Source organism: Phoca vitulina, unplaced genomic scaffold (genome assembly GCF_004348235.1).
Source record: "Phoca vitulina isolate PV1807 unplaced genomic scaffold, GSC_HSeal_1.0 scaffold15, whole genome shotgun sequence".
Lineage (NCBI taxonomy): Eukaryota > Metazoa > Chordata > Mammalia > Carnivora > Phocidae > Phoca > Phoca vitulina.
Window position 1 is genome coordinate 5,745,603 of NW_022589718.1, and position 9,557 is coordinate 5,755,159.

The following is a 9,557-nucleotide window of genomic DNA, read 5'->3' on the forward strand; positions in this document are numbered from 1 at the left end:
CATTCACAACCAGACTCCTTCCTTCCCCAGTTTAACTGGTGTCTGTCCTTTGACTTCAAGTACCCTATGTGTTGACAACTCTTAAATATGTATGTCTGCTTTGGACCTTTCTCCTTAACTCCAGATTCCTGTATCTGCGTGCTTCCCGGTCTTCTACCCCAATGTCCCAAAATTAATATCCCTAAAACTGAGCTTACAGATTGCCTCATACATATTTCTCTCCTACGTTCCCTGTCTCTGTCGAGGATAACCATCCACTCATCACACAAGCCAGAGACCTCAACACCATTCCTACTCCTCTCTCTCTCTCCACCCACGTCCATTTAGTCATCAAGCTATATCAATTCTCGCTGCTTTTCATCTCTTTATTCCACTTCCCCTCCCTAGTCCTCACCCAAGTTCAGGTCCTTACCGTCTCTTGTTTGGCATATTATTCATTCATTCAGCATCTAGGACATGCTGGTGAAGAAGACAAAGATGACTCCTTCCCTCATGAAAGCCATTTGAGAGGGCGAAAGACAATAATTAAAAAACCAGAAGTAAATATTAAAACAAAAGAAGGTGAGATTAAAACAGACTTCATGGTTGAGAAAGGAGAGTCATGGGGAGAGCCCAAGGACAAGCACTGTAGGCAAGAGAAACAGCAAATAAATGCAAAGGTCCTAAGGTAGAGAGAGCTTGCCACCTCTGAGAAGCAGACAAAGGGCCCTGAGGCTGTAGTATTCCCTTAAGAAGGAAGTGGTTCAAGATGGCATGGAGAAGTAGGCAGGCCTCTCTGGGCAATGAGGAGAAGTCTGGGTTTTATTTTATTTTATTATTTATTTATTTATTTATTTTTAAGATTTTATTTATTTATTTGACAGAGAGAGACACAGCAAGAGAGGCCACAAGCAGGGGGAGTGGGAGAGAGAGAAGCAGGCCTCTCGCCGAGCAGGGAGCCCGATGCGGGGCTCGATCCCAGGACCTGGAATCATGACCTGAGCCGAAGGCAGACGCTTAACGACTGAGCCACCCAGGCGCCCCTGGGTTTTATTTTAATCTCTTGGAAAATTTTAAGCAGGAGAGTGAGATGTCTTTCTGGGTCTACTCCTCTAATCTTTCTTCAATATGGCTTCCAAGTTGATCTTTCTATAACAAAACTCTAATTATGTGTCTCTGTGGTTTTAAGTCTTTCAACGGCTCTCATTTGTCTACAGAATAACACCCAAACAACTTAGCCTGGCCCACAAGGCCTTTCATGATCTTGTCCACATTTCTCCCATTCTTATTTCTCCCTGTGCCTCCTTATCCCTTATGCTTCGGCCATGCAAAGTGACTTCTGGATCCCCTGAAAGGTTTTGCTATTTCACCACAATGTCTTTACTCATGATTCGTCTCTTCTGAGCAGTATTCCTTACCCCATCATCTACTCATCTTTCAAGACAAAGATCAAATGTCACCTCATCTGTGCAATCTTTCCTGATCGCTACCTCCAAACAGAATGGACCATTCCCTCCTGTGGGTCCTCAGCGTGTCCTGGACAAACTTCTAGCATGAGCCCTTTATTACTTAATGGCACTTCGTAGTTCGTCTGCATCTTTCCCTGTTTACACGTGAGCCTCTCTTACTCATATTTATTTCCTACCGCTTAGCATAGATCTTGGATTACTTTGTTGTATAAAGAGAATGAGTTTCCCTCTGTTGTGCGTATTTAGATTACACATAATAGTTCTGCCCAAGGAGTAAGAGCCCAGATGCATGGAGCTCAGTAAGAACGTTAATGAAAATGTCGGATGAGCCTTACAGTGGATCTACCTGGGTTTGAGCTATTAGTTTCCCCACTATCCGCTGCCTCACCACGTTGATTCTCACTGGTAAGGGTGGAACTGGGAAAGAGTTTGAGCGGTACAAATATCTAGGGGAGGGGGTGCAGGCTGTTTTGAAACCTGTTTCCTTGTCAGACAGCTCTTGGCATACTGCTGTGGCCACATCATCGGACACATCTGTGGTGCTTGCTCAGTAACAGGTGGCACGAGGGACCCAGTAGCTGGTGGGTGCAGGACTGTTGGAGACTGAGCTCCTCGCTTTATACCTCCCTGCTACCTGGTCAGCACTGTGGCTGACGTTGCCCGAGCCAGGATCACAAGTAGGCGTCCTTAGGAGAGCGCAGCAGGCTGGAGCTCAGAAGAGGTGTAATCGTTACCAATTTCTGAAGAAAGATTTGAAAACTTAAACTACAAATCATGATGGCTCATCCTTCCATAAATCCTAACTGGGGTGACTTCATTTTAAGCAGCCAGCCACATGCAGTTTCTTGGTGAAGCTTGAAGTCAGTGTATCTCCTCACTTAATGGTACAAAGTTTCGATTGACTTTTAATTTTTTTTTAGCCTTCCATACATTAACTTTAAAAAAAAAAAAAAGATTTTATTTTATTTATTTGAGAGAGAGAGCATTAGAGGGGGGGAGGGTCAGAGGGAGAAGCAGACTCCCTGCTGAGCAGGGAGCCCAACGTGGGACTCAATCCTGGGACTCTAAGATCATGACCCGAGCCGAAGGCAGTCACTTAACCACTGAGCCACCCAGGCACCTAGCCTTCCATACATTAACTTCCTGACCCACAAGTCGAATTTGATACATATGGTGTCTTTGGAGCGAGAGCCCATGCAGTTCACGGCACCTAAAAAACTGATACTAAATATCTAATGCTTGACTGACATGCTGAGCTTTAGCTTTTTGGATCGCAGCAAGACATTTCATATTGATTAAGTATCACCTAACATTGAGTCCATATTCACAGAGCTCCATTGCACACAAGAAGCCCTTTCCAGCTATTGTTAGCTAGCTTTTAACCTCTGGACCTCTCAAGACAGAATTTTTTGTATTCCCATTTGCTTGATCACAATCTTCTTTAATATTTACTTTCTGCCGAGGTAGAGCCTGTGTCCTCGGAGGGAAAACTGAAGTCTCTCTCCTCTGTGGGTAAGAACTGGCACAGTGTGGTGAACCGACTGCGCGCCCAATGCAACACCCTGTCTCCAAGCAGGTTCCAAGGGAAGTGTGGGCAAGGGCACGCGGTGTTCCAAATCTGTCCTCTGAGCATCAGCTGTAAACGCACACTCATCCTGGAAAGAAGAACCTGAAGCTTGGTTTTAGAAAGTAAAGCAAAAATGTTAATAGCTTTTGATGTTAATAAAATGTGTGACCATGTCCCGATGAGCTCATTTGTTTTTTGATTAGCTGCTTATATTAACCACATAGCCCTGTGTAACTTGGGTCTCTGCCTTCTGTCCTAAGTTTAGCCGTAGTCTGTCTTTGGGTAAGTCACTCAAAAGGTTCCCTTAAAAGGGACCCAAAGATTCATTCGCCAAAGACGGAATTAGACACACCTGGTGTAAAAATCACGTACCCCCTCCAGTTCAGCTTTTGTTAGTTAGCAGCTCCCCACCCCCATCGTCCATATTTAACAGTTTTGAGCGTGCATGTGCGCCAGATGATTCATCCAAGCTGCTCTGGAAGTCATCTCTGCTGGTGACAGTAAAGCTGATCCACCCTCTGCCCTCCCCTCGAGCTGGTGAACATGCACAGGATCATCCAGGCCACTGCTCCCAGCGCACTGGGGCCTTCTTAATTTAGGTGCAATGCGCTGAGGCAACTGGCTTCCACACGGAGCTTTCCGTCTCTCGCTCACACTCCCCCATGGTTTCCATCTGCCTGTGCCCCGACCCAGAAGTGCGCTAGCTCTCAGAGAGGGTAAGGGCCCAAAGATCCCTCAGGGTCCTCAGGACCCTCAGCGCCTCCGACAAATGATCTTGCTTGATGGCTGCCTATCCAAGGAGACTAGACGCTAACCTACTTCCCAGCTCTAATGGTGTAGGAGTCTTGCTCTCGCTTTCTGCTGCTCGGAGATTCTCCACCGCAAGGGTGCCAAAAACTCATCTTCTTTGAACTTTCAGTAATTCTGACAGTGATTATATTAATAGAGATTCCGAAACTTCTGGTAATTCCAGCTCTTGGGGTTCTTTTTCCAATGTTTGGGGGACAGATCTGTGTTCTGAGGTTCAGGCTAACCACCCTAAAGCTAAGAGTACTTTGTGGGAATTGCCCTTTTCCCCTCCCTGCTCCACTCTCTCTATAGATTCTCACATTCTGGAGGAAAGCCAGGCTTTTTGCTTTTTTTTCAGCTGTAGATTTTCAAGCTAGCCCTAGCAGGCTTCCAGCTCTCTCCCCCTCCTCCCTCTTCTTTTGTTGCCCTCCTGGCCCCTATTCAATGACTAAAGCTCTCCAGGAGTATTTCTGGACCAGGGTATCTACGGTGGCCTTGTGATTGCACTAATCCTCTGGCTTGGGGCTGCTCTGCTCTGATAGTCACAAGGCTGATTGGGCGTGGGAGTGGGGAGGAGGACAGTGCATCATCCAGGAGTGGTGTTTATTTATAGAACAGGCCTTTTCCTTTCCCACCTTGAGTTCTCTGCTGATCCAGCAGTTACCATATCCTCAATAACTCCCTCCAGGAGATAGGTAATGGAGGCCCCGTGCTGCCGAGGTCAAGACCAGAGTTCTTAGAGTCAGCACCCAAGGGCTGCTCCCCCCACCTCCATGGGACAAACCCAAGGAGGCCCAAGTTCCTAGGAACGGTTGACCACTGAGCATTGTAACTTCCGCACAGCCCAGAGGTGCAGCCGGATGCTCCTGCCTGGGCCACCTGACTCAGCAGCCTCGGGGAGTGTGAGTCAAAATTCCTGGGAAACTCTGGCCTCATTCTGGTGCTGTTTGAGGGCTGGTAGCCCTGGCAATCCCTTTGGAGTCTCTGAGGAGCAGCCTGGGAAGTTGCTGTAGAGTAAGAGCGAAGAAGGACAAAAGGGGACTGACTTGGTACGTCTTGTGGGATGGAATCGCTCCCACCTGGATTAAGGAGAAAGAAGAAAACCAGGACTCTGGGGAAAGAGTGAGAATGAAGACCACCTGAATAAATGGACAAGGCCGACCTAGCCTCACCCCAATTTAGCGCATAGATTGTATGCTACCGTCGGTGACCGATGGTTCAAGTTCCGACTCAAGTGGACAGTAAATCATCTGAGGGCAGGAACCGTAGGGCACAGAGCTCAGTAAGTCTTGGGGGATCTCATATACATGGATTCTTATAAGTGACTCTTATCAGCATTAGGAAAAAGTTTTTCAAAGATGATGATGAGGAAGAGGATGTCAGAATTCTACTGTGGGCAGGAACCCTGCGCCTTTTCTATTCACTCTTCCCTCTGCCCAGGGAGTACAATGCACATAGTAGGTTTGCAAAAAAAGTTTTTATTAAATAAATGATGATTATCATAGTTCCATGTCTGTCACCTAGAACGTCTAACTTGCTTGGTAGTGATGTGAACTGGGCCTGAAGCTTTTCTCTCTCTTAAAAACCCAAGAAGAGAATTTGCTGAGCATGGTGGTCGGGTCTCCCGTGTAGCCCCTTGAAGTGCGTGCTACAACGGGGTGGTGGTTCTCCCGAGTTAGCCTTTCCTCAGCACCGCCTGGAGAGCTCGTGATGACATGGCAGCTGGGCCCCAGGGTCTCTGATTCAGGAGTTACGGGGTGGGGCTCAGGAAGGCACATTCTGCAGCTCTCCTGTGACAGTGCTGCCCTGTGGGGATCCCGCTTTGAGAACCACTGCCATCAGGGTGTGTTAGAAGTGTCTCAGGTTCTCTTACTTTGAACCTGAGGATTCAAGAACAGTCCTAGGAGTCTGTGGCGAGAACAGTAGAGAGGCCCTCCGTAGGATTCTCAGAGGGATCACTGCCCCCTCTCTGCCCAAGGTCCACCTTCTCTAGAATTTAGAAACTGCCAAAGTGGGACAGAGGTTGATGAGAAACCACGTGGGGATCCCAATCTAATTTGCCTCCAGGCTCACCTCCCCACCAATCTGTTCTCCTCACTCTGGCCCAGGTGACTTTTCTAAATCGGAAATCTGATCAGTCTCTTCTGCTTGAAAGCCTTCCACGGTTCCCTAATTCCTCTGGCACGAGGTCCAAACTCCAAACTCCGGGGTGCCTTACTTACCCTGGTTGGCAAACCCTTCATGGCTTGACCCCTGCTTGTCTATCCCTTCAGCTTGGTGTCCTGCTACTCCTGGATTCCCATGGTCCCCAGAGACGACCTCTCCCACCCCATCCCTCTGCACAAGTTTTCCTGCTCCCCTCTCCACTGCATCCTCCCCACAGGGCTCTCCCCTGCTCCACCCCTAAACAAAGCATGCCCTCCTTGTTCTCCCCTCCTGCGTAGACACTTCTCCTTCAGATCCCTCATCACCAGAGCTGTAGTCCTAGAGCTTTGCTCTCTGCCTCGTCCCGTCCGGCTATGGAGGGCCCAGGACTGACCTTGAATCCCTAACATTGAGCATTCTGCCCTGGATGGCAGAAGGAGCTCAGAGAAGGTTTGTTGAATGAATGCAACTGGCTGAGGACTCAGCAGCGGACCAGTACTTACTTTTACCTTGGGTACTTTTTGATACGATGTGGGGACCAGGGTTGGGGGGGGCAGTGTTGCAGGTGAAGATGAGGGGAGGGAATGGAGAGAGGGGTGGGAGCAATTACCAGCATTGCCCTTAAGTCACCCCCAGTAAGACGCAGGGACAGAGGGGTGTTCAGAGGCAAACGAAGCTCTAGAAGTAGCGCTGTAGGCAGAGGGGGAGGTAGTCAGAGGTTTTGCGGATGGGGAAGTAGGAGACTCCTGAAAGTATAGCGTGGGTAAGAGGGGCCTCCCCAGCCAGCCTTTACCTCCCCGAGCTCCCGCCTGCTCTCAGGCCCGGGGGCAGCCTCTTTCTCATTCCCTTTAAATGCGATGGCCTTCCACAGGGACTCGAGTGTGGTGCCCGAGGACATCAGGCTTCTCTTTGTTCACTTAGTATATCCATCAACTTCATTTCTGAAGCTATTTTTATACTTACGATGTTGACTTCGATACCACAGGATCAAGTTTATAATAAAAGGAGGAGACTGGGAGCCAGGACACATGGTTCCTCTTTCTCCTCCAGTGACCAGCGAGCTGTCTGCCATGGGGCAGTTGTATTCCTCACTTCCTTCCCCGCCCGGCAGTGCTCGCTGAGACTGCCCACTCGGGTGTATTTATGACCCTCTCAAACTGACCACATAGCTGTTTTCCATTCCTGAGATTGTGCCTTTGAAAACTTGGACCCATTTTCTAAGTTCTTCCAGTGATATTACTCTTCGTGAACTCCAATGGCCAGGAAAGTATGATAAACAAAAGCAACCCCCAGAGGGAGTTTCTCAAGTTCCAAATGTTTGATCTCAAAATCTGGCTGAATTTATCGGCTGAAACTACCATTGACAGAATATTTCTGGCTGACCTTTCTGCCCTCTGCACCAGCCACCCCCATTCTGGACGCTGAGCTTCTCAGCCCTTCTATTAGCATCTGCACAGATACCTCCCCTGGGATAAGAGCCTGTGTTCTTCCTGGAACCGATTTAAACCCAACAGAGACTTTAAAAAATACATTTAATAGTTGGAGAGCCTCCCTCTCCTTTTAGCTTCTGAGCTCATTCCCTCTGGGAACCAAGTGACATTTAGATTCCGGTGTGTAAGTTGTTTTTTCTTTAGATTCGTTATTGTGTAAACATTCCTCTGCAAATTATTTTCACATTGTAAGGCGACTTCTTTCAAGTGTCCAGTCAGACTGATTCCTACTCTGTTCCCCTCACTACCCTCAACTCGACTCTCTCTCACTCACCAAGTTCCCCATTTCTCAACAACTCAAATTCAAACTAATTCGGCTGTTGGTGAAAATATTTCCCCAACTTTCTGGAATTTCCATTTCTCAAGGTTATCTCCCCTGGGCTGCAGCCAAAGCGAGGCCCACTAAGATGAATGAAGGCAGTGCGGGTCAGGAAGGGCGAGCCATCATTGTTCCATCCAGGCACGGCCGGCGGGAGCCCAGAGCTGTCCTGAGAAGGTGACTCAGGACCAACAAGACAGGCTTAGAGTGAAGGCAGAGCACCAGCGCGAAGACCCAGCAAACGGGGGGTGGGGTGGGGGTGGGGGGAGACAGCTGTCTAACCGTGACCCTTACAGCAGCCTGGCAGTCACAGATAAAAAGCAGGCAAATTACATTCCCTTCTGCCAAGAACCCAACTCTTGTAACAGGCCCGCAAGACTAACTTCTCACGCCTTTTCTTCTAACATTGCCGTCAAAAGCTTTGTCTAATTTCCTTGTACCCGCTCTTCATCTCTGTTTTTTTTATTTTTAAAGATTTTATTTATTTATTTGATACAGAGAGCGCAAGTAGGGGGAGTGGCAGGCAGAGGGAGAAACAGGCTCCCCACAGAGCAGCGAGCCCAATGCGGGGCTCGATCCCAAGACCCTGGGATCATGACCTGAGCTGAAGGCAGACGCTTAACCGACTGAGACACCCAGGCGCCCCCATCTCTCAGTTTTAAAACATGTGCCCTTATCAGGGCTATTATGCACAGCCACATGGGCTGGTCACAACTCCAGGGGACACCATTCACAGAGACTACAATATAATCTTCAAAAGCACAAACCACTTAACTGAGAGACATCTTTTATTTTTCTTCTATTCATTAAGAAAGGGAAAGTGGTTTCGTGGAAGGAATACCTCAGTAGTCCTACCCTCACCACAACGTCACCGTGTGGCCTTGGACACGTCAGGTCACCGTGCCCTCCACCTCTCTCATCTGTAAAATAAGGGAGGGGGACGAGATCATCTCTGGGGTCTTGCCCTCGGGCAATAATCTTTTCTGATCAGCAGAAAGTGACATCATTTTAATCAGTAAGTTACATGATGGGGAGCTTTCGATTAATCATTTTCCTTTATTGCCACTCCGGCATTTCAAGTTGGTCATCTGACAATAGGTCTCTCCTTGGGACGCTGAGGATTTTGAAGTCTGGCGAATGTGGGCTCACTGTGCCAATTCTCTTCCTTGATTTTTTGAGCTTGGATCTTTTCTGCACCATTAAAACCAGAGGCACTAATTTGAGGAATTAACTGAGGTGGTCACTTGGGGTCATATAGCAGCTGTGGCCCTTCAGGGTCTCACTTTTGCAAAGAAATCAAAACAAAACAAAGGAGGCAAGAAGGTTGACCAGATAACTTTGGAAGTTTAGGAAACAAAGCATTCCATTCTAAGTTTCTCACCCGCCCGTGGGGGCTAATCACGGCCCTCCTGGGGCTTGTCTCCTATCAAATCACAACGTAGCCAACATTTTCTGGCAAAGGTCATAGACCAGTGCTGTGGAGAGCACGGGAGAAACACTTGTTCGACCAATCCTAGGATAGTTCTGCGATACCAAGTCCCAGAAAGGAGGTTCGGGAGAGAAAAGGGCTCATTTTAGTGGGCTGCATCAACAAGGCTTCGTCAGGAGCTCTGGTCGTGAGGAGACAAGAGTGGAAACAGTACTCCTGAATCTTGAAACCAATTTGTAATTGAACACTTGTGAAAATTTGGAAAATTAGAGCAGCGCTTCTCAGTCACTTGGGCTATATTGCAAGTAACTCACTATTAATACGTAGGCCACTACAGTTTAAAAGCAATTGTTTTGAGGGGCGCCTGGGT